The following is a 26,235-nucleotide window of genomic DNA, read 5'->3' on the forward strand; positions in this document are numbered from 1 at the left end:
TTACCAAAAGGAAAGAAATCCTGCAGCCAGGACCGAAAGCAGCTCACGAGCCTGCTGCCTGTAATGTTATAAAAAGATGAATGTAGTAGGAAGGGCCCAGGTTCATTCCCTGCTCACTACTTTTAGCTGGTCCAGTACAGAGCAGTGGCATGAGTATAGTAACAGGCTTCAATGTTTCTGGGCTAGGGGGTGAAAGAAAGCCTGTCAAGGTTCTTCATCCTAATCACTGTTCAATGATCCCCCTGTTGGAAAAATTCCTGTGTGCAAATCAGGCTCAGCTATGATTGCCCTCCACATGGTTCAACTGGCAGCTGTTGTTCGCTGCCAAGATTTCTCAAGTGAAGTGGTCACTTAGTTGAGGTAACAAACTGTGCTCAGCAATGGAAAACAATCTCAGCACAAACACGTGCATGGAAGAGAAATGGAAACTCAAATTGAAAAGGATCTTTTATGTCCACCAGAAAGGTCAGTCAGGGCCTTGGGATACTGTCTCATCGAAAGATGGTACCTCTGACAATTCAGCACTCTCTCACTGCCGCACTGAAGAGAAAGCCTGGATTTTGTCTGCTAATAGCCAGAATAGCCCTTGACCCAACAACTTCCTGACTCAGAGGCTGGAGTGCTAAGATAAGGCTGCCATTGTTGCAATGGAATTTCATTCTTCAACAGCTTAAAAATGATCCCAGTGGATTTTTTGATGTATTGCCAAGTTTATCCAGGGAGTATCTCAAGGATACAGATATGAAGGCCCCAGGTTTGATTCATAATTCGTGCTGTTAGCTGATCTGAGTAGGCATGCTGCAACACCACTGAGTTAAGGGAGGAAATATCAATCTGGACTGTAATGTCTGATTGTTATTCTGTGACCTAGATCCAGTGCTAGAATTCCTTTGTGTATGCATTGGGAACGGGATAGATCTTAGCTCAAAGCCTCGTGGTCAAATAGTCTGCTAAAGCTTACCGTCACTGTTTGTATGTGTACGATGGCCGTTTGGGTGAATTCCCCTATCTGAAAACTTTGACAGAATTCTGCATGCAGGTGTGATACTCTGCGTTTGAAAGCAATTTTTAATCATCATTTGACATCTGAGAGTGATCAGGTGAAGGAACCACATCAAGTGTGAATATTTATTTTCCTGCAAATGTTGAAACCACATCAATTGCAAATGGCAACTGCTCAGCTGACATCATTAGTGTTGAACTGACATTGAATGGTGCCAAATTAGCGATTGGCTAGCTTTAAGTCTGCTCACAGCAAGTAAATTGGCATGTTTAAATGCTCACAGATAAAAATTATTGTTGGAAATTAACTAATTCCCTGCAGCCTGCACTTAGAAATTTGTCCCTACAGTGTGGTTCAGTGCACATACCAGCAATTAGAGCGAGCTGGCCTGGTAGTGAACACGTCAGCCTCTCGATTTCCACTATCACGGAATATAGAAATATGGTTAAGCAGAATATAGTTGACAAAATTCATAAATAATTAGGATCTATACTATAGAACTGAACAAATGGTTACAATTTGTTAACAGGCAGAAAAGGGAAAAATACCTTTTATCCATTTTGTACACAGGAACAGATCTGAATTTAATTAAAAATACAGATGAAGTAATTCATGCATTTAGAATCAACCGAAATTTTAAAAAGCCTTTTGTAGGCTAGTCTCAAGAGTAGTGGGGCCGCCCACTCCTCTCCTACACCCAAACCCACCAACCACCTACCCCCCAACCCCCTACACCCTCACTCCCCCATCCTAAGCCCCACACCAACACACCACCGGCTCTACCCGCCAACCCCACCTCAACCCTTACCACCCATTCCATCTCCTAGCCCCTAACCGCCAACCTCACCACACCCCATCACGCCCCACCCCAACCCCTCAATGCCCTCCAACCCCAGCCCCCTCCCCTTCATCCCTATGGCATAACAACATCCTGGAAACAATTTAGGAAATACAGATGGTTGTGCATGCCGTTTGGCATTTCCATGGCTCCAGAAGAGTGTCATTGCAGACAGCATGAGATAGTCAATGATCTTCCTGAAATGGAAGCCATAGTGCATGATCTACTAGTTTATGGATGTGAAGATTCAATGGAAGAAATCATATCTGACCATGATCAGGGTTTAATACGACTGCTAGAGAGAGCTTGCCAGATGAACCTGAAACTAAACAAGAAAAAATTGCAACTGAAGATGCTTGAAGTCAAGAACATAGGACATGTATGGACAGCAAAAGGTCTTCACCCTAATCCAGACAAGGTGAGAGCTGTAGTGGCTATGCAGCAACCAATAGATGTGAAAGCAGTGCAACGATTTGTTTGAGTCATGAACTAATTAGCAAAATTTTTGCCTAATTTGTCATCGGAGTGTGAACTATTATGAAAGCTCACTACCAAGGATGTACAGTGGTATTGGGGCAAGAACAAGAAGTAGTGCTCACTAAAATCAAACAACTAGTGATGACAATGCCAGTGCTGAAGTGCTCTGACATCAATGATGAAGTCACCTTGCAGTGTGATGCCAGCGAGACAGGTCTTAGAGCAACCCTAATGCTGCAAGCACAACCAGTCGCATTTACAACCAGCCGTATTAACGCAAACTGAACTACGTTATACTCACGTTAAGAAACGGTGCCTGGCTATTGTTTTCATTTATGAGCATTTTCATCAACACCTGCTTGGGGGTAGCAAAGTCACAGTGGAGTCCAACCACAAGCCACTTCAAAGCATTTTTCTCAAACCACTATTATCTGCTCCAAAACATCTGCAAAGAATGTTACTCTGTTTACAGAGATATCATCTGGGTGTGACATATAAGCAAGGGAAACAGATGTATATTGCAGGCATGCTGTCGAAAGCAATGCTCCCCACGAAGAAAGTTGCAACTTTTTTCAAAATCTGACATCTATTCAGCATTTATAAAAGCGAGTGCTTAAACAGGCCAGCATTTGCTGCAAGCACACTTTGGAGTTAACCAATCTCTGATCCACGAGGGTTTAACACCAATGACATCAGGTGAACAGCTGCTGTTCGCAATTGCAACGGTTCCTACGGTTACAAACAAATAAATGTTCACAATTGATGTGGCTTCAGGTCAGTTCCTTTGCTTTATTACTTTCAGATTTTAAATGATGATTTGAAGATCACTTTCGAACACAGAATTTCGGCAACCAAGTGCAAGTTAACACTGTTGTGCACAGAATTCTGTCAAAGTTTTCAGGTAGGGTGAGGATGTTACAACAGGATGTGAAATCTTCCAGATTCAACGTAAAGCAGCAGCTTGACATGATCTGGAAGTCATCAACCCAGCAGAGATATTGAATCTGACAGACAAGCACCTTGTTCAAATCAAGCGAACTACTCAACATGATGCAACTCTCCAATTGCTACAAGAATTAGTGATGAAAGGATGGCTCGAGAGCATGAAGGACACACCTGTGATCACACGAGCAGATTGGGCCTACCGAGATAAATTGACAGCTCAAAATGGCATCTTGTACAAAGGAAATAGAGTTGTCATTCCTAAGGAGATGAGAGGAGAGGTACTGAAGCACATCCATGCAAGCCATCAAGGAACTGACTAAAATCCGAGAAAGGTGAGAGAATTACTCTACTGGCCAAACATGAGCATAAAATTAAAGACTACATAGGCCAGCGTAGTGCTTGTAATGAGTACCAAGCTAAACAAGCTACAGAGCCATTGGTGACACATGACATCCCAGGCAGAATCACAGATTACGGTGCCAACAGAGGCCATTCAACCCATCGTGTCTGCACCGGCTCTCTGAATGAGCATTATTAATCAGTGCCATTCTCCTGCCTTTTCCCCATAACCCTGTGCATTGTTTCCATTTAAATAATCATCTAATACCCTCTTGAATGCCTAGATTAAACCTGTCTGCACCACACTTCCAAGCAGTGCATTCCAAACCCGAACCATTCACTGTGTGAAGATGTTTTTCTCACATCGCATTTGCTTCTTTTGCAAATCACTTTAAATCTGTGCCCTCTCGTTCTTGATGCTTTTACGAGCGGGAACAGTTTCTCCTTATCTATTCTGTCCAAGCCCCCTCACGATTTTAAACACCTCTATCAAATCTCCTCTTAGCCTTCTCTCCAAGGAGAACAGTCCCAACTTCTCCAATCCATCTTCATTACTGAAGTTTCTCATCCTCAGAACCATTTTTGTAAACCTCTTCTGCACTCTCCCCGATGTATTCACATCCTTCGTATAGTGTGGTGCCCAGAACTGTACACAATACTCCAGCTGAGGTCTAACTAGTGTCCTATACAAGTTCAGGATAACCTCCTTGCTCTTTTACTCTATGCCTCTCTTAATAAAGCTTAGGATACTGTATGCTTTATTAACTGCTCTCTCCATCTGCCCTGCCATCTTTAATGACTTATGCACATATACACCCCCATATACATCCTGTTGTAACATCCCTCTGCTCCTGCCCCCCCTTTAGAGTTGTGCCCCTTATCTTATATTGTCTCTCCATGTTCTTCCTACCAAAATGAATCACCTCACACTGCTCTACATTGAACTTCATCTGCCATCTATCTGCCCACTCCACCAACTTGTCTATATCCTTTTAAAGTTCTATACTGTCCTCCTCATAGTTTACAATGCTTCCAAGTTATGTATCAGCCACAAACTTTGAAATTGTGTCTTGCACACCAAGATCTAGATCATCAATATATATCAGGAAAAGCAAGGATCCCAAAACTGATCCCTGGGGAACTCCATTACAAACCTTCCCCCAGCCTGAAAAATATCTATTAATCATTACTCATTATTTCCTATTACTCAGCCAATTTTGTATCTACCTTTGCTACTGTCCTTTTTATTCCATGACCTACAACTTATCTCACCAGTTTGTTGTGCGGCACTGTATCAAACATTTTTGGAAGTCCATGTATACCACATCAACAACATTACCCTCATCAACTCTCTCTGTTAACTCTTCAAAATTTCTAGCAAGTTAGTTAAACATTCTTTTCCCTTAAGAAATCCATGCTGGTTTTTCCTAATCAACCTGCATTTTTCCATGTGACTATTAATTCTATCCTGAATAATTGTTTCTAGAAGGTTCACCGAAGTTAAATTGACTGGTCTGTAATTGCTTGGCTTATCCATACAACTTTTTTTGAACAAGGGGGTAATGTTTGCAATTCTCCAGTCCTCTGGCACCTCCACTGAGTCCAGGAAAGGCTGAAAGATCATGGCCCATACCCCTGCAATTTCTACTCTCACTCCCTTCAATATCTTCTGGTCCCACTGCCTGTTCAACCTTAAGCACCGACAGTTAATCCAATACCTCCTCCTTATCAATTTGAACCCTTCTAGTGACAAGAGTTTCTTCCTCTGTCACCATGGCCTGGGTAGCATCTGCTTCCTTAACAGGTGCAAAGTATTCATTAACACCTCAGCCATGTCCCCACCTCCAAATGTAAATTCCCTTCTTGGTCCCTACTCCTCCTTTTACCATCCTTTTACCATTGATGTGCCTATAGAAGGCTTTGGGATTCCCCTTTATTTTGACTGCTAGTCTTTCCACATAATCACGCTTCAATTTTCTTATTTGCTTCTTCACCTCTCCTCTGAACCTTTTGTATTCAGCTCAGATCTCAATTGTATTTTCTATCTGATACCTGCCATAAGGACACTTTTTCTTCTTTATCTTAATTTTCACCTCCTTTTTCAGCCAGGGAGCTCTAGATTTGTTTGTCCTACCTTTCCCTTTTGGAGGAATATATCTTGACTGTGCCCGAACCATTTCTTCTTTGAAGGTAGCCCATTGTTCAGCTACACTTTTTCCCACCAACCTTTGATTCCAGTCTACCTGGCCCAGCTCCGTTCTTGCCTCATTGAAGTCGGCTCTCCCCCAGTTAATTATTCTTACTCTGGGTTGCCCATTGTCCTTTTCTACGGTCATCCTAAACCTTATGATACAATGATCACTGTCTCCTAAATGTTTCTCCACTGACACTTGATCTTCTTAGCCCATCTCATTTCAAGAATCAGGTCTAGCAGTGCCTCCTTTCTTGTTGGACTTGTTAGACTCAGGTCTAGCAGTGCCTCCTTTCTTGTTGGACTTGTTAGACACAAACTGCTGTAGAAAATTCTCCTGAACACATTCTCGGAACTCTTTCCCCTCTCTGCCCTTTACGCTACCAGTATCCCAGTCTATATTTGGGTAATTAAAGTCCCCCATTATAACTCCTCTATACTGTTTGCACCCCTCTGTAATTTCCCTTCCGATTTGTTCATCTACATCCTTCCCACTAGTTGGTGGCCCATACTATACCAAGCAAGGTAATTGCACCCTTTTTGTTCCTGAGCTCTAGCCAAATTGATTTTGTTCTGGAACCCTCTGGGACATCCTCTTTCTCCAGCACTGCAATGCTCCCCTTAGCCATTATAACAACGCCTCCTCCCTTTCTTCCTGCCCCATCTTTCCTGAACACCTTGTCCCCAGTGCTGCCCTTCCTTGAGCCTAGCCTTTTATCACCATAACATCATAATTCCGCATGGCAACCTGTGCCTATAACTCACCAATCTTATTCACTATATTCTGTGCATTCACATACATGTAGGAAAACCCTGATTTAGACTCCGTTACTTTCTCCCTTATTTCGACTCCACCTATTCGAGGGCAATCTCTCTCTCCCAGCATTTTGTGCACCTTGGTATTGCTCTCTAATATTCCCTCCTGGTTCCCACACCTCTGCAGTGTTAGTTAAAAGCACCCCCCACCCCCCTGACAACAACAAGAGCACTAGCAAAACTGCCCGCAAGAAACTCAGTCCCAGCTCTATTCAGGGCACCTGTACAAGCCGGATGGGTTGCACATCTTCCCCAGAGCCAGTCCCAGTGTCCCAGGAACATAAAGCCCTTCCTCCTGCACCGTCTTTCCAGCCACCGAAGATTACTACTTTTGAGGTCTTGCTTGCTAATTTTCTACCTCACTCCCTAAATTCTGTCTGCAGGACCACATCCCCTTTCCTACCTAAGTCACTGATACAAGCGTGGTCCATGTCCTCCGGCTGTTCACCCTCCCCCAGGAGTGTCCTGCAGCTGTTCAGTGAGAGCCTTGATCCTGGCACCAGGGAGGCAACATACCCTCCTGGAGTCACGTCTACGGCTGCAGAAACGCCTGTCTGTTCCCCTAACTAATGAGTCCCCCATCAATATTGCTCTTCCTTTCTTCTTCCTCCCCTCCTGTATTGCTGAGCCACTCGTGGTGCCACAAACTTGGCTCTGACTGCACTCATCTGCGGAACCAATGGCCTCACCAGTATCCAAATGGAAAACCAATTAGCAGGTGGGGCCCCAGGGGGCTCCTGCACTATCTGCCTGGTTCTCTTGGACTGACTGGCAGTCACCCATTCCCTTTCTGCCTCCATACTCCTAGCCTGTGGTGTGACCACCTCTCTGAATGTGCTATCCATGTAGTTCTCAGGCTCGTGGATGCACCACAGTGACTCCAACCCGGAGCTCAAGTTTCTGCAGCTGGCGGCACTTGCTGCACATTTGGTCATCTAGGTCACCAACAGTGTTCACGACTTCCCACATATTACAGGACACACATTCCACACAACCGAGCTGCCCTGCCATGTCTTAACTTTACTTCCCTTACATTAACTTAATTTTACTTTGGTTTACTTATATTACTTTATGTTACTGCCTTGCCTTCCCCTTATTCCTAGTGTTTCTTACTCAAATCCAAATCTTTAAAAATAATATGCTTTTTTAATTTACAGCTATTTAAGGACACTCCCTAACAGCAGTTTCTTACCAACCAATGAACTTATGGTTTTCCTGTGATGTCATTGTTCGATTCCTTATCGAACTCAACTCCGAAGGTGAGGTTTACACCCAGGTCTGTTTCAGCTCAGCTGCTCCTGTTCCTGGCTTAGAATAATTCCTACGTATACCACACTTCTTTCCCCTGTGCTCTTAATTCCCATGTGAGCCTAATTTGCTACGCACTCGGTCTTGGTCCCTGTCTCCTTGTGCGTCCCTTACTGACCATGCAGTTTGAAAAGCCTGTTTCTTATATAGACCCTCTAATGAGTCACTAGCTAGTTTAGCTTGCTGCTACAGTAATTAACATCACCCCCTACTCCTCAACCCCCTCCTATGGCACCACCCCATGCCCACGCAAAAGATGCAACACCTGCCCCTTCACTTCCTCTCTCCTCACCGTCCAAGGACCCAAACACTCCTTTCAAGTGAAGCAGCATTTCACTTGCATTTCCCCCAACTTAGTCTACTGCATCCGTTGCTCCCAATGTGGTCTCCTCTACATTGGAGAGACCAAACGTAAACTGGGCGACCGCTTTGCAAAACACCTGCGGTCTGTCCGCAAGAATGACCCAAACCTCCCTGTCGCTTGCCATTTCAACACTCCACCCTGCTCTCTTGCCCACATGTCTGTCCTTGGCTTGCTGCATTGTTCCAGTGAAACCCAACGCAAACTGGAGGAACAACACCTCATCTTCCGACTAGGGACTTTACAGCCTTCTGGACTGAATATTGAATTCAACAACTTTAGGTCGTAAGCTCCCTCCCCCATCCCCACTCCCTTTCTGTTTCCCCCTTCCCTTTTTTTTCCAATAAATTATAAAGATTTTCCTTTTCCCACCTATTCCCATTATATATTAAAATTAAAAAAAAACCCACTAGAGCTATACCTTGAGTGCCCTACCATCCATTCTTAATTAGCACATTCGTTTAGATAATATCACCAACTTTAATTTTAACACCTATGTGTTCTATTGTACTATTGTCGTTGACATCTTTTGATGATCTGCTTCTATCACTGCTTGTTTGTCCCTACAACCACACACCCCCACCCCCCCCTCCACCTCTTTGTCTCTCTATCTCTCCGCCCCCCACACACACACGTTAAACCAGCTTATATTTCAACTCTTTCTTGGACTCGAACGCAAGTTCTGTCGAAGGGTCATGAGGACTCGAAACGTCAACTCTTTTCTTCTCCGCCGATGCTGCCAGACCTGCTGAGTTTTTCCAGGTAATTCTGTTTTTGTTTTGGATTTCCAGCATCTGCAGTTTTTTGTTCTTACCACTTAAACCAACTGCTTTCAGGTGATTGACAGATAACTGCCACTCCAGACAGTTCTCTACTTAACAAGCTAGCCTAGCTTAATTATGTGAAACCTTGATTCTTAATCTATAGTTAAACCTGAAAAGGACTTGCCAGAATTTACCACGAGTAAAATTTGCTGTTCAGTCTCTGTCTCACTTCGATATAGTCGCCTGTCTCCTCTCTCTCCCCTTACTCATCATGGATAAAGCTGGGAGTAGACCTCTTCACTACAGCAAGTGCTGATTATCTTATCACTGTTGACTACTATTCTGACTACTGGAGGTTAGATCAGCTGACTTCAATGACGATAGGAGAAATAGTAGAATGCCTGAAAGCACACTTCAGTTGTTACGGCATTCCAGACATTGTGACTAGTGACAATGGCCCTCAGTTCACGAGTGAAGAATTCAGCCGTTTCACAAAGGAATGGGAAATTCAACACTACACATGTCCGCACTATCCCCAGTTGAATGGAATGGCTGATATGGCAGTGAAAATTGCCAAAGGAATCATCAATAAATCGAGCAAATCTAGCACAGGTAATCGTCGAGTGGAGAAACACACCAACTGAAGGTATGGAAAATAGTCCAGTCCAAAGACTAATGTCATGTTGCACCCAAACTAATCTTCCAATGGCTAAAAGGTGATTGAAACCAGGAGTAGTAACATGTGTGAGTGAAAACAATCAAGGTGATACAGCAGAAAACCAAATTACATTTTGACAAGACTGCCAAACCATTGCCAGAGCTGAACATTGGAGAGCCAGTCAGGGTTCAAACCTTCACTGCATTCATCAGGAGTCAGCCCATGTGGAAACTTGGGAAATGTGTAGGGAAATTGTCACCTTGAACGTATGCGGTAGAAGTGAATGACGAAATACACTGGCAAGATCACAGGTTTATACGCACAGCTAGTGAAGCTGTTTCTTCACAATAATTGGCTGGTCAGGAAGATCGGATCTCACCAGGTGTACTGAGTACAAAACTACCATCAGAAGTCCACAGGTTCCCAACAACAACAATGGAACAACAACAGTTACCAAGGCAACAAGTGCCACAGGAAATACACTCTCTGGACAAGGAACATCACCCAGATGAATAGCCAATGACAACATGCACATTTACCATTAAGAGACTTGCACGGTTTAAAGCCTATGTACGCATTGCAGATGCAAAGAATGACTAGTAGAACAAACAGTTGTTAATGCATGAGAACAGTGGGTGTGTGGTGGGTAACTTGATTACACATGAGTGTACATGCAAATTTGTCTTTTGGTCGTTAGGAAAAGGGGGATGTTTGTGTCCTTTGTTCATTATGAAAAAAGGGATCTCTGGGTTTTGAAATGCAACAGTACTGCATGTCCTATCTGACTTGCTGCAGTCATGTGACCTCTGCCAAGCAGGAAGCTCTGTCAGCTGCCATCTTACAGTCAGTTCGGTGAGGACTTCAGACTGTAAAGCACTGTAATCATTGAACTCAAAACTACAGGAAGAGAGAGGGACACAGGAGAGAGGGGGATGCAGAGAGAGAGACAGACACAGGGATAGAGAGACAAATGCAGGGAGAGGGAGAGGTACACTGGGAGAGTGAGAGAGTCACAGGGAGAGAGAGACGCAGATGGAGAGAGAGGGACACAGAGGGAAAGAGAGAGACACAGGGACACAGAGAAAGGAACACAGAGATACAGAAAAAGGGACACAGAGGGAGAGAGGAAGGCAGAGGGAGATTGAGGGAGATAGATGGAGAGAGGGACACAGGGACATAGAGAGAGGGACACAGGGAGAGAGAGGGACACAGTGGGAGAGACAGGGACACAGTGAGAGAGAGAGGAACATGGTGGGAGAGAGGGGAATGGGGAAAGGCAGGTAGGGAAAGGGCTTGAGGGGGGAGGGGAAAGAGGACTGAGGCTTGAGGGTGGGGCATTTACCCCTAGGCTCAAGGGGGTGTCAGGGGTAGGCCCTGAGACTGGGGTGGGGGCTGGCACACAGTCACATTAGGTACATTTCTGGGAAGCCTGAGGGGGTGGGGAAGGCTCTAGGCCATGAGAGCTGGGTGCTGGGTGTTGCTGATTTACAGCAGAGGAAATGGGATCAGGGAAGAACTGAAGGGGTCGGGGGGAGGGTGTACCACAAGATTGTGGTTTTTAGCCATGCATTGGGAGGTTTTTTTTAAATTTTATTCTCTTTCTATCTTGTCCTGATCTTTCCCCTTCAGGCATTAAGCCTTGTTGGGATGCCCAGTTTTCTTGGGCAGGCAAGGCCTGGATGTTGGGGAGGACCCCGCCCTGGGCTACGGTGACTTTTCCCAGCAGCTTGTTGAGCTCCTTATCATTGCTGATGGTGAGCTGCAGGTGGTGGAGGATGATGCGGGTTTTCTTGTTGTACCACGCCACATTGCCTGCCAACTCCTGGATCTTGGTGATCAGGTACTCAAGAACAGTGGCCAAGTAAACAGGGGCTGTTAGGAAGGGAGTTCCAGGATTTTGACTCAGTCTCAGTGAAGGAATAGCGAGTCAGGATGGTGTGTGGCTTGGAGAGGAACTTGCAAGTGGTGGTTTTTTCATGCATCTGCTTGCTGCCCTTGTCCCTTCAGGTGGTGAAGGTCACATGATTGGAAGGTGCTTTGGCGGAGCCTTGGTGAGTTGCTAGCTTTCTTACTTCATTATATACTTTTAAATTTAATTCCACTGCACTGTTACTTCTCAATGGTGCCACATTTACTTTGTTACTTACACTGTTGACTATTTCTTTACCCCGCCACCCCGGCAAAGAGTCCCTTGTTCTTCCCCAGAGTTGATGACCCTGGTGGTGTCGGCACAGCAGAGGCACAACAGAGGAGGATGTTCAGAAGGAAGGGGTAACATGGAACGGGTGAGGGAAGTCCTTGGAAAAAATGTTGAAAATAAGTGGTAAGATTTGTTTATTTTTCCTATCATAACATGTAGAAAACTGCACTGAAACGCTCCTGGGTCACTTTGATGCCTAATGATTGCACTTAATGCCTAAAATGCCTAATGATCACTTCCAAACACGAATGATCACTTCTACAGGCAAACTACGAGTCCTTCAATGATCTGTGATCAAGGGTACGAATGTTTCAATGACCTGTGATCAATATTCATTCCAAATTACACCATTTGATGTCAGAACAGTACTGATCGCTTACCAGCTTTTGTAAAGGCTGAATCGATGGCAGACCTTTCAGGTAGGGAAATTAACAACTCAATGGCATTACATCGCTGAATTCCCCACTATCAAAATCCAGGGGGTTACCATTGACTAGAAACCGAAGTGGACCAGCCATATACATACTGTGGCTACAAGAGCAGGTCAGGGGCTAGAATTCTGCAATGAATAACTCACCTCCTAATACCTCACAGCCTGTCTACCATCTATAAGGCACAAGTCAGGAGTATGATGGAATACTCCCCACTTGCCTGGATGAGTGCAGCTCCAACAACACTCAAGAAGCTCAACACCATCCAGGAAAAGCAGCCCACTTGATTGGCACCCCATTCACCACTTTCAACATCCACTCCCTCCACCTCTGACTTACAGTGGCAGCAGTGTACACCATCTACAAGATGCACTGCAGCAACTCACCAGAGCTTCTTCGACAGCACCTTTCAAACCCGTGACTTCAACCACCTAGAAGGGCAGCAGGAACCTAGGAACACCAACACCTGCAAGTTCCCTTCCAAGTCACACTCTAACTTGGAAATATATCACTGTTCCTTCACTGTATCTGAGTCAAAATCCTGGAACTCCCTCCCTAATGGTACTGTAGGTGTACCTACACCACATGGATGCAGCGGTTCAAGAAGGCAACTCACCATTACCTTCTCAAGGGAAATTAGGGATGGGCAATAAATGCTGGCCAGTGCTGTCCACATTCCATGAATGATACTAAAAAGATAGCATGATAAGCTAGAGGATGCCTGATGTCTGTAGGTTTTAACCAGCAAAGACTGGATCACCTTCAAGAGAAGGAGAAGAGAGGGGATGAATAATCCCAAAAGGAAGCCGGCTGTTCACGTTACTACAATGTTAAGAAATTCAAATGCCTTCTTGCAGATCCAATCAGAGAAGAAAATCTTCCAACAGGAATCTATTAAGGCACGGCACAGGGACAAAAGCAGCAAGCATAGGTTCAAAGCTCTCTTTTCATCCCACCCCTAACCCATCTCCATTCTCACCACAATAAAACCAAGCCCCAGCATTTAATAAAAAGGAAGTGATATAGTTTCACTTCACTGACAGTGATCAAGCGTGACAAATTCGTGATCAAAGTGGATTTTAAATCATGAGTTAACTCTTCAGTATACAACAGCAAGACTTTTGGTGTAGGCTGCCTGTTGCTTCAATCCTGGTGCCATTAGTAACGGGACGTGAAACAAATCTACCTCAAGGCAGTCTGTTAGCAGTGTTAGGGGAGGGTATACAACAATCTGTGCTGGTGATTCCCTGCAGGGGCGAGCTCCAGATTTTCACTCCTTGTTCTTGGAGACCTAGTTAAGTGAAAGTGAGACTTATTTTCTGCTTGAAACAAGGGTGAAGTAGGAGGTGAGAGGAAATTGGCTCACAATGCTCCTGGCTACTAAACAGTTCATTTAGCCAGGTTGTTTGGGAGAGATGCTGAGTGCTCACTGGATCTAAGAGGGAAAACTGAAAAAGGACAAACAAGGAAAAAAATTGCATTTGTTTAATGCTTTTCACATCATTCGGATATCCCAAAGTACTTCCAATAATGGATTACTTTTGGAATGTAGCCACTGTTATTATGTTGGCAGATGTGGCAGCCAATTTGCACACAGCAAGATCTCACAGATAGCAAATGAGATAAATCTGTTTTGGTGGTAATGGCTGATGGATGATTATTGGCAAGGACACAGGAAAAGTGCCCTGCTTCTTGAATCATGTCATGGAATTTTTATATCCAGCTGAATAAGCAGATGGGGCCCTGGGATAATATCTCATCAAAAAGGCAGCAGTTAATGTCTGCTCTGCTCATGCTCCAACTCTGCCTGCGAATTCTTCCAGTGCTCAAAACCTCAACTGTACCGAATTATGGTAAATCCTGAATGCATTTGCATGTTTCTCAATAATTGCTGCTTAATGAGCGAGATATGCTTTATCAGTGGTCACAGTGTACATTAAACCTCTGTTCTCCAATGAACAATTTGAGGAGCATGGCAAAAATCACAGATAGACACAGGGATAGAGAGAATCATAGATGCATGCAGGGACAGAGAGTGAGAGAGAGAGAGAGAAGATCACGGATATGGGGTAGAGAGAGAGAGAGAAAGAGAGATAGAATCACAGGGACCGAGAGAGAGAGAGAGAGAGAGAATCACAGATAAACACAGGAACCACAAGTGAGAGAGAAATCACAGATGAAGGCAAAGATATAAATCACAGATACACACAATCATAGAGGAGAGAATCACAGGTACATATAGGAACCATGAAACAAAGAATCAGATACACACAAGGACCGAGAGAAGGAGCAGAATCACAGAGCAGAGGATCGGAGGAGAAGATCATAGGTATACATTAGGACAGAGTGAATGTGAGAGAGAGAATCACAGATTTACAGTCACAAAGGAGAGAATCACATATACAGATAGGGGCAGTTAGCGCACCCACTGTATGAACAATAACTAGGCTATTGGACCTTGACAGACAATTAACATGTGTGTTAGCTCTTTGATTTTTATATAAAACATGGCTGGGGTTTTTCTAAACTCTTGACTCCCAGAGAATAAGGAACATAAGAAATAGGGGTAGGAGTAGGCTATCTGGCCCTTCAAGCCTGCTCTAACATTCATCTTCTCATCTTCTACCTCAACTCCTACATTATCTCCATATCCCTTAATTCATTCGGTATCCAAAAATATATTGATCACTGTCTTTAAATATACTCAAGGACTGAGTATCCATAGATCTCTGGAACTGATTTCAAAGATTTATAAGCCTTTGAGTGAAGAAATTACACCTCATCTCCATCCTATGGCTGATCCCTTATTCTGAGACCATGACTCCCTAGTTCTAGACTCCTCAACAGCCACCTCTCTGTCATAAAGAGTTGGAGTTGTTGGACCAAATGACTTTTATCATTCCTAAAAATTCTTGTATTGCATAAAAGTATTAGTAAGGAAGAAAAACATGCCATATACTTTTTTAGTCATGGTAGAGTACAAGCTACACAGTAGTTGCAGGGTTAAAGAGGCACAGAAGGTAAACCATATCAGATTCAACAAATTCCTTTCTGAGCTCTCAAATTATTGATATACTGACTAGGATCATCTAAAGCTCAAATTCTGAAGAAATTAGATTCTAAGTTATTCATCAGTTGCCATGTTTAAGGAAGCTTATATTGAATCACAGAGGTCAGTTCACTCATCATCTTGCCAGTTGCACTATATCACTTCAGCAACTGTGACATCGAAATGTATAGGTTGAGCGTGTAGGGTTTGCAGAAAAGCAACTGAAGGAGTTTCCCGAATAACTCAATGAGTTTATCCAGGTAGCAGCTGAGCCATAATAGAGCAAAGGAGTTGCACTTCTGTACCATCTTTCACAACCTCAGGACTTCCAAAGTGCTTTATAGCCATGAAAGGAAGAACACCCCTGTTCTAATTCAAATAGTGCAATGCTTTTACATCTACCTGAGAAGATAGAAGGACCTTGGTGTAAGGGCTCATCTGAACGACAGTGCCACCCAACAGTGCAGCACTCACTCAGTATTACGCTGAAGTGCCTGGGGATTGCATGCTCATGACTCTAGTGCCACCAACTGAGCCAAGGCTGACAACTCTTGCAAATTAGGAGGGTTGCAGGTTCAATTCCTGATCTGTGATGAAATAGTAAATGTGAGCCAGGGACTAAATTGGCCTGGTGCCCCAGGAACTTGGATAAAAAGTCAGTCAGGACTCCTGCTCATGGGTTCTCTTAGAAAATGTGCCTGATGATGTCAGCTGTAGACTGGATCAGCCTTGGCTGTGATGCTCTCACAGTCAAATAGCTTGACATTGTCTGGGATAATAAGTAAAAAATAGAAATTTGGATGAGAAGCTGATGGATGGCAGCACTTCAGAATTGCACTTCAGCCAGACTTTTCACATTCAGGCAATTGAGAAATTTGGGGGGGGGGGGGGTAGAGAGAAACATGGATATACAATGCTTTATTCTCAGAAATGTTGATAAAGATATGTTGTCCAATTCCTGAAGAGTTAACACTTAAGTGTTCCAGATTTTAAATAGGTAAATAAGAGTTGTATTATGAAAATGAGCTCTAAATATAAAATTAAAATTGTGCAGCTGTCACATCTGAATGCAATTTCCAAACTGCTGGCGCAGTCTCTAAGGGAAGCCAACAGTGTGACAATAGGCAAGATGAACAGAGACAAGACCACACAGAAAGGCAGCCAAATAGCACTGCCTATCTCTCACAATGACACAATATCCCTCAGCGTGCAAAGGGCGTCAGCTGTTTACACAGAATTATAGCTGCCACAGAGAATAGTGCCTATCTTTGGCCAGCACAGGCAATAGATAGAAGGATGAAGGTAGACTGGAAATGAAGGAGATGAAAAGCTGGGTGAGCTCCCCCCGCCCCCAATCCAGCCAACGCCCCCCTCCCTCCAACACCTACCTGCTTGATTGAAAAGAACTGCAACTTGCTTGTTACTGGACTAGCAGCACTCATACTGTTGCATATCATATACATTGATAAACATGCCTGCATTTTGGTTTGAGGTCCTGGGGCTGATGGAGGACCTTAAAATAGAATTACAGTTAACATTAATCTCAGCCTCCAAAAATTAAAAACTCCAGGAGATTTTTTAAAGTTGAAATTTACGTTGCTGCCTATTTTTGCAGGAACAATTGCACCAAGTATTATCCAAGTTCAACAGTTAATAGGAGTGAAATCACACTGTGCAATCGTAAAATACAAAATTCCTTTGACCACTATTGTAACAAAGGTTTTAACCCATTAACATATCCATATATAAATATTGCACAATTTGAGTATACTCCAAATGCAAGAAATGGAGGTGAGAATAAACCTACAACATCAGTAGAAGATTTCAATTCAAGGAAGTGGGAGATTGCATAACATGCTTAAAATCCTATTTTTAGGTTCTTTCCCTAACCAGCTAGGTATGTTTTCCCAGCAGGTCAACTCTGCAGGTATCAATCAAATAGCCATTGAAACATGCACAAACTGGATCAGCAACGGCAACAATAGCTAACATTTACACAGAATATGAAATTTCTATTCAACTATTTCTGCTAAACTATTGCTTTTGATGGAAATGTGGAACAAAAGCAGAAACAAAGTTGGCACAGTAAATGGAACTGGACAGAGCAGGAGAATGGGATGGACTGGATTGCACTACAGAGAGCCAACATGAATTCGATGGGCTGAACACCCTCCTTCTGTGCTGTCATTACTCTATGATTCCAGAAAGAGGGAGGAGAGCTTAATGTTTTGCATGAATCCTTTCTTTAGAATTGAAAGTGGAAGGTTACTGTTCGGTACTTACAAGGAGACACCACAAAATACTAAGTTTAAAAACAGGGGGTCGTCCATTTAAGACAGAAATAAGGAGAAATTTTTTCTCTCAGAGAGTCATGTGTCTTTGAAACTCTGTTCCTCAAAAGGTGGTGGAAGCAAACATTTTGAATTTTTTAAAGGCAGAGGTAACAAGGGAGTGAAAGGTTATCGGGGTGGATGGGAATGTGGAGTTGAGGTTACATTCAGATCAGCCATGATCTTATTGAATGGTGGAGCAGGCTCAAGAGGTCGAGTGGCCTACTCCTGCTCCCAATTCATATGTTCATATGTTTACAGGGTGGTGGCTAATGAAAAGGACCATGAACCTGAGCAAGTGAGAATGGTCATTCAACGAGAAGGGTGTTGAGAAGGTTCCTGAAATCAGGAAAGATCATGTCAAGGAGAAGTTGCTGCAGATCAAGGACAGGGACACAAATAGCTGAAGTTGCAACTGCCAGTAAGGAAGTAGAGGGAGCAAGGAATGATCAATGAGACAATGTGGAAGGAGCAGAGAACATTCACTGAGGCATCGTGCTGAAGGAGATCATGCAGCCGTGCCAAGGAGATAAGAGTGAATATTTCAGAAACACACATACCTGTAGCATTTGATGGAAGCATATGGAATTGGAATTTGGGATTTAGTGTGCTGAGAAAGAAGACAGACTACAGTCACTTATTTGAAGTATCTGACAGGTTTTGAATGAGGCTTGGAGAAGTCCAGATATGAGGTGCTAAGTGTTTGGATTTGGGTTTCAGTAGAAAGGGGGAAGAGGTCAAGGTGAAAGGAAGTGGTCAGTGATAATTCAAATATGGAGAATGAAGTCTGATTTTGGATTGAACAGGATAACAAAGTTCTGAACTTTTGGGTTTAATCTAAGGGCGACAACTGTAATTCAATGTTGGTGTTTCCAGGTCTTAATGTCAGACATACAGTTTGAAATTGGCAACAGTGTGGGGTCAATGGAGGAGGCAGAGAGATCCTTAGAGCACATATGAATACTCAGCCCTTACTTCCAGATTATGCCCCCACTGAGGAAAACTATGCATGTGAAGAAGAGGGCACTAAAGATTGAAGACTGGGGCGATCATTGCAGGCATTGCAAGTCCACAGTGGGACCAGAAGCAAATGCTGAAGGACTGTGATGGGGAGATGCCAAAGGTAAATGGAATGGTTAACAGTGTTAAAAGCAATGAAGAGGTTGAGGAGAATGAAGAGAGATAGTGAACCACATTTGCAGTCACATCGGGTACTTATGGTGATTTTCACAGTGCAGTCTTAGTGCTGTGGATGGGGCAAGGAAACCTGATTGGAGACCTTTGAATAGGGAGTGGGTGGGTCTGAGTTGTGAAGTCTGGGACTTCAGAAAGGTCCCTGCTTAACACAGGAGCAATGGTAGATTTAGTAATCCCTTCGGGTTCCCATGTCCAATTTTCTGAAACAAGGAGGAAAATGGGGCAAATGACAATGTAGCAATTATGTCTGTTCATGTTGTGTTACTGCATAACAATGTACAGGATTTACTGAACACATCACTGATACCAATTGGCAGAAAATCATTAATGAACTAGGGTTTACACTGATGATTGACATACTGTACAATTTGGACAACTGTGAACCTTTCTAGGGCATCCAACTGTAATTAGACTGTCAACTGCATATGGTATACTCAGACATATAACTAAATGAGATACTGAATAGGGGGTAAATTACTGGTATGACAAAGGTATAGTGCTGCATTTAGTGCAAAGTTAACTTTTTTTTTACAGTTTTCCCCGCATCATCTCCTGAAGGCACTGACTCATGTTAGTAATTCATAGGTACTGGCCGCCATCCTGCCAATCACTCAGCTGTCTATTTTACATGAGTGAGTCCAGGCAGTGACTGCTGGCAAGTTATTTGCCTGTGGGAGGTATCACAACTAAAGCTAATCCCACTTCAACCTAAAGCCCATACAGGTAGTTGCTATCAGGGGTCACTGGTCAACACTCAGGAGCTGGAATGCTAAGTGACTTTACTCACCCTCACCTCCCAGGGCACTGAAGCCAATTACCCACTGTCCTGACTGAGATCAGCTGACTGAACGCAGACCTGGAATTGAACTTGGAATCTGCTAATGTACACATCTTAGTGTAACACCACAGAGCTTAAAGCATTAAATTAAGTATACGAATTCATTGTTTATGAATCTCAAAATATTTTACTAAACTATTAAAACATTGACAGTAATTACCATAGATGTCGGCATATAAATCAGCCTTTGAAGCCTTGAAAAATTCCTCCAAAAATGGGGGTTGACTTAAATGTCGTGTACAAAAGTGAACTGCTAATGTGGGTGTGAATGGTCACCATCTGTGTTGTTAATTCACTCCACGTGGGATCAGCTCTGTCTGGGCGTGCCTTAAACTCCTTGTGCCAAATTATATGGTTATGGTAAGTCATCCATTTGTGGGGTGAGAAACTGAGGCTGACTTCTAATGCAAGTTTAGCACCTCGTGGCTGAAAGGGATGGAAGGGGTCAATTTATATGCCAAGTATATGCAAAAGCATGATTTATGGGGCCAAAAAAAATGTATTGTCTTATACACCGGGTCAACTTATACGGCGCAACCTATTGTACTGTGCACAAACTTAAGCTGAAGAAAGTAGGAAGCTGTGCACTCTTGTTAATTAATAAGTGGTTATTGTACAACACTTATCCTGAAATAAGAAAATAAATGAGCATTCTATGTGTGGGGAAGGAGGGATGGGGAGAAGAGATTCCACCCTGTGTATTTGTAATCTTGCTAGGCAAAATGAAATGTTCTCAAGGGTATCTGGCTCATTAGCAAATGCTGCTGTTGTTTTAAAGCAGCTAATTTGGGAACCCTGGACTGCACAGAAGCACGCTATCAAAGTGACAGACATCACAGATTCAAATGAAGGATGGCAAGTGTTAGCAATAATTGGGATGGTCAGCTCTACACAGTAGGGGTGTTCACACAATTACAACAGTGTAATAAGCACCAGTTCGAAGATGTAATGATAATATTTGGAACAGAGGCTCAGACTAAGTGCACATCTATCAACTGGCATTGGTTTGTAGGCAAACAATCAAACAGAATGAGTTTCTGCATCAAACTCTGCACATTCCATCTGCATTGTAAGATTTTTTTTACGCCTTACTTAGCTGCAGTTTTGAGGTTTTGCAGGCTGACCCAGATTTTCAGTCTGCGTGGAGCACAAAGATAAACTGACAGAAGACAAAGAGGGAGAAGGGACTGGCAAATTGAATACATGCAAGTAAAGATAAAATGGATATGATTTATAGATGAAGTCAATTGTGATATGCTAACACAACCTGCATTTATATAGCACCATTAATGTAGTAAAACTAAGGTGCATCACAGGAGCTTTATCAGACAAAATTTGACACTGAGCCACCAAGGAGATATTGGGACAGTGGTCAAAGAGGTAGATCTAAAAGAACATATTAAAGGAGGAGAATGAGGTAGAGAGGTTTCGGAAAGGAATTCCAGAGCTCACAACCTAAATGGCTGGAGGCACAACCGCCAATGACAGAGTGATGAAAATGGGTTATGCAAGAGACCAGAATTTCAGAAGGTTGGAGGGCTGAAGGAGGTTACAGAGATAGGGAGGGGTGAAGCATTGGAGGGATTTGAAAAAGTTGCTGTTTACACTGAGGTCAACTAACTGAGCACAGACCTGGACCTGAACAAGAGATCTGTCAAAGTGGCTCAGTATCAGAATGCAACCTTCAGTCTCAATGTCATTTAGAATACATATGTTTCAATGTGATATAAAACAGAAAATACACAGTAGGGCAATCAGTAACTGTTCTCTCTTGAAAAAAGAAGGCTGAGGGGTGACCTATTAGAGCTCTTTAAAATTATGAAATATTTTGATACAGGGTGCTGCAGAAGGGTCTGGTATATACAGGGTTAATGTGGGACTGAGTACAATACTGCCCACACAGTGATGTAAGAAGGCACATAATCTAGACCTAGGGTCAGTGTGCTGCTGGCCAGAGATGTGTTAAGACCTAAGATGGAGATAGCTCCATGCCTATACCCTCTACTGTATATTCGTATATAAAGCTACAAGTGGTTAATAAAGAATTGCTGTTAACATACAGAAGATGCGAAGACTTCTTTAACAGACACGTTCTATAACCAACACCATCCCAACACAATGGATGCAGAGAAAATGTTTCCCCTTGTGGGGAAGAACATAACTAGAATCCATCAATATAAGATAGTCATCGAGAAATCCAATAGAGGAATTCAGGAGAAACTTCTTTACCCAGAGAATGGGGAGAATGTGGAACTTACTACGACAGGTAGTGGTTGAGGTGAATAGCATAGATACGTTTAAGGGGAAACTAGACAAGCATTTGAGAAGGGAATAGATTATTATGATGATAAATTTAGATGAGGGATGATAGAAGGAGGCTCAAGGGGAGTACAATCACCAGAATGGGCTTGTTGGGCTGAATGGCCTGTCCTGTGCCATATTTCCTAAGTGATCCTATGTAATCCACACCCTTCACCATGCCCCCCACCCCTAACAAGTTCAAATGATGTATAGGCAATAAAGTTAACCCAGTTTATTGAGGATCTTGAATGATAATGATCCTGTCAGAATATTTAACACCTAAAGTATGTCTCAAAGCAGCTCTATTTGAGAGGTCGACTGTCCTGACCTGGGAACTATAAACACACTTGTGTCTTTAATACCTTCTCGACTTCAGCAAACAAGTGTAAATTGAGAGCTACAATTTCAACAAAACAATAGTAAAACCACAACATTGTAAAGATGGTCTGGATATAAAAACACCCTTCAGCTTGTTTGATCTCAGTCTTCCAGACAAAAGCCCTGCTGGTTTCTCATTACGGCATCCAGCAGTTTCATAAACACTTGACTCTTCCTAACGCTGGCTAATCACCTCTGAGTAAAGACATTTTTCTTGGTGTCTGTCCTAAACTTCCCCAGATCCTGTTAGCATATCTGAAAGTTCTGTGTTTACTCTAAAGCAACCTCTCTTTGAAGTCTCTTCTTGAAGTTGAAGACCTCTAGCTTATCTCATTGCTTCTCAAAGTTCATCTCTCTAACACTGAGGATCAGCTTCAATGATCTGGCCGGTAGCCTTCTCTAGTAACTGAATGGTCCTTTGAAGTCACAGCCATCACAACTGCACATAGTAATGAGGTCTACTAAGCAAGGCTTGCTAGTACAGGAGTGCACAACAAGCCATGCAAAGGAAAAGGGACAACATAATTTATTTCAAACAACCTGACCTGTACATGAGAAAGGCTGCTGCTCCCGTGATCTTTCTCTCCTCTTTATCCCAGATGTTACTGAGGCCAATTGTACTCTCCCAGCCGAGATCAATTAACTCAGCACATATGGCCAATTAAGCCAGGAACCCTATTAATCTAAAAGCAAAATACTGGGAATGCTGGAGATCTGAAATAAAAACAAGATATGCTGGAAAAACTCAGTAGGTCTGGCAGCATCTGTGGAGAGAGAGAAAGAGTTAATGTTTCAAGTCCAATATGATTCCTTGGAGCCCAACTAATCTGTTCAGATTAGTGACACACTAGACAGTGCCATTGCTTAACCACTATATAAAGTGATTTTTAAAAAAAATAGCCTACCAGGAACTGGGCTGTGCTACGAATTCCTGAGCCTTGAGTTATTTCTTTCCTGGACCAACTCCCTTGCTCTAAATAGCAGCTTGGCTGTGCCTGGGTTTTCTTTGATCTACATTCACCAGGATTTCCTATATAATCCTTTTAGGGATGCTGCAGTCATAGAACTAATAGGGTGACAATGGTGTTGACTCTTGGTTTCCCAAAGGCTGTAAAAAGCTGGCAAGAACACAGAAAGAACCAGGAAGCACATGGCGAGCGTCTGTCATGCCTCACTTCAAATTACCCAAGTAAGTGTCATATTCCAGACAGATGTTTAAGGAAATGAGATGGAATCAAGGGTTTCAATTCTAAAGTGCTCTTGTGGTTAAAGGAGTGATAATTTGAGCTTCTGGGTGAAGGGAAAGTCCTACTGTCTACGGTGTACTAAGCTTAAGCATTGCATTAATACTGTTGCATGCTTGTATCTGTAGCATTTATTCTTTAATGAAGACATTCTTGGTGGAGGTATATTTGGATCTGTCAACAGTGGTTCTGCTGGTAACACTCTGGCTTCTGAGTCTGAAGGTTGTGGGGTCTGGTCTCCAGAAACTTGAGCACAAAAATCTAGGTTGGCACATCACTGCAGAACTGAGGAAGTGCTGCACTGTCTGGTCCCATCTTTCAGATGAGGAGTTAAACTGAGGCGCTGTCTGCCCTCTCAGGTAGATGTAAAAGACCCCAGTCCACTATTTCTAAAAAGAGCAGGGGAATTAATCCCTGGTGTGCTGGCTAATATTTATCCTTTAATCAACATCACTAAAAAACAGGTCATTTTGCAGTTGGTGGGAGCTTGCTGTGTGCAAATTGGCTGCCACATTTCCTATATTACAATGCTTCAAAAGTACTTCTTTGGCTGTCAAGTGCTTTGGCATGTCCTGAAAGGTGCTGTATAAATGCAAATCTTTCTTTTCTTTCTCTTTAACTTTAAAAACAAAAAATGTCTGTCAGGAAAACTCTTTTTTCACAGAAAGAATCTTATCAAATGCCGGTTTAAAATATTTATAATCAGGCTGAATTTATTTTTTTGTATTTTTTTTATAATTTGAAGGACTCCTGCTGCAGAAATAAATTCCAAGTATGCTGGGTATGCACAGCAATAATCCTGTGTGGTTCATGAAGACTGATACACAGTATGTGCGCCCTGGATGTGGTTACTGACAACCGGTCCTTCAGAGCTGGAAGTGTGAGATTTTCTGAGAAACGTGAAGTCTCAGGACTAACTCGGGTACATCAAGGCTATACTGACATACACAACTACATCTAGTGACAAATGTTTAAGGAAATGAGATGGAATCAAGGGTTTCAATTCTAAAGTGCTCTTGTGGTTAAAGGGGAGATAATTTGAACATCTGGTTGAAGTGAAACTATCTGCGGTGTATTAAGTTTAAGCATTGCACTAATACTGTTGCTAATCTTGAGTAAGGTTATGAAAAGGGTGCTTGGTCTCGAGAACAAATTGGAAAAATTCCACTCAGCAACTCAATAAGCAAGAGCTCTGTCCCAGTCAAGCTGAACTGAAATATATAACTCAGAGACTGTCAATAGCAGCACTATGCTTCACTCCTCCTTTCTCCCCACACTTATTTCCTGGTACCATAGATACATTCAGGTGTTTTACAACAACAACTTATATTTATATAGAGTTTCTAATGTAATGCAACATCCCAAGGCACTTCACTGGGACATTATAAAACAAAGTATGACACCAAGCCACATAAAGAGGTATTAGGTCGGATGACCAAAAGCTTGGTCAAAGAGATAGGTTTTAATAAGTGTCTTAAAGGAGGGAAGTGAAATAGAGAGGTGGAGGAGAGGTGTTAGGGAGGGAATTCCAGAGCTTGGAGCTTAGGCAGCTGAAGGTACGGTGGAATTAATGGTGGAGCAATTATGACTGGGGATAAACAAGAGGCCAGAAGTTGAGGAGGGCAGAGATCTGGAAGGATTGTGGAGTTGGAGGAGAATACAGAGACAGGGAGGGGCAAGGCCATGCAACATCTTGACAATATGGATGAGAATTTTAACATCAAAATGTTGCTTGATGCAGAGCAAATGTAGGTCAGCGAGCGCAGGGATGATGGGGAACAGGATTCGGATAAAGTTAAGACATGGAAATTTCTCTTCCACCTCATAAAATTCACTCCATATGATAGATTTCTTTCAGTTATTTTCTGAAGTTAGTCTTGCCCCTCTTCAAATCCCAATACTGAAACTATTATTTACATGTCTCATCTATTAATTTGACACATATAAATGAAGAAAGTTATTTAAATTATTCTTGTTCAAGCATTTGAAGAGATCCCACAACCCCACCAACTGTTTCTTCAATGATCCCAGGATTTTTTTGCCTCCATTTCATATTTTGATTTTTCTTTCTGTGAAGAAGCTCCTGACATCAATCCAAAATTTCTCTTTTTACTGGTTTATTTGGCCTTGAGGTGTACAGCCCCAACTTTTCTGGGTTGGTAGAGGTGTAAGTCTGCAATTGCACCTTTGCAGAGGTCCGGGGAAGGAGAGCTGGCAATAATTTTTGCTTTATGGATCCGATATACATGGCTGCGGAGGTGCTCTGGCATCAATTTTGTTAAGTTTCAGGGTGTGCTGAAAAAGTTTCTGCCCTTGCAGTGACAAATGAGAGAATGGAGACAAGATGATATCACAATAGCATTGCTTGCCAAGACCTGTAGGTCAAAGTGCAAATCACACTGCTGATACGAGTGTGCTATTGGAGACCTTTAACCACATCAAATATTGGGGGAAAAATGCCTGGTACTCTCAGAAAGCCTTCCCTTTGGGAAGGATCACTGAACTACTTTCTTAGGGGTGCATGACAGACCTCCTTTGTAGGTAAACACAACTGCCATTTTGTATAC

At 42.9% G+C, this 26,235-nt stretch overlaps 1 protein-coding gene and 1 long non-coding RNA gene across 2 annotated transcripts in view; one reads left to right on the top strand and one right to left on the bottom strand.

The window, feature by feature from the left end:
- The window catches only part of LOC121272970 (ADP-ribose glycohydrolase MACROD1-like), a 904,756-nt gene that overhangs the window by 404,037 nt on the left and 474,484 nt on the right, over window positions 1-26,235 (bottom strand). The window lies entirely within an intron of this gene.
- LOC121272972 lies at window positions 3,383-25,084 on the top strand. The gene is made up of 5 exons (XR_005941932.1): window positions 3,383-3,595; window positions 7,767-7,868; window positions 11,708-11,751; window positions 11,886-12,023; window positions 24,414-25,084. It is a non-coding gene; the product is annotated as an uncharacterized LOC121272972 (long non-coding RNA).

This window comes from Carcharodon carcharias, chromosome 37, assembly GCF_017639515.1.
Source record: "Carcharodon carcharias isolate sCarCar2 chromosome 37, sCarCar2.pri, whole genome shotgun sequence".
Classification (NCBI taxonomy): domain Eukaryota; kingdom Metazoa; phylum Chordata; class Chondrichthyes; order Lamniformes; family Lamnidae; genus Carcharodon; species Carcharodon carcharias.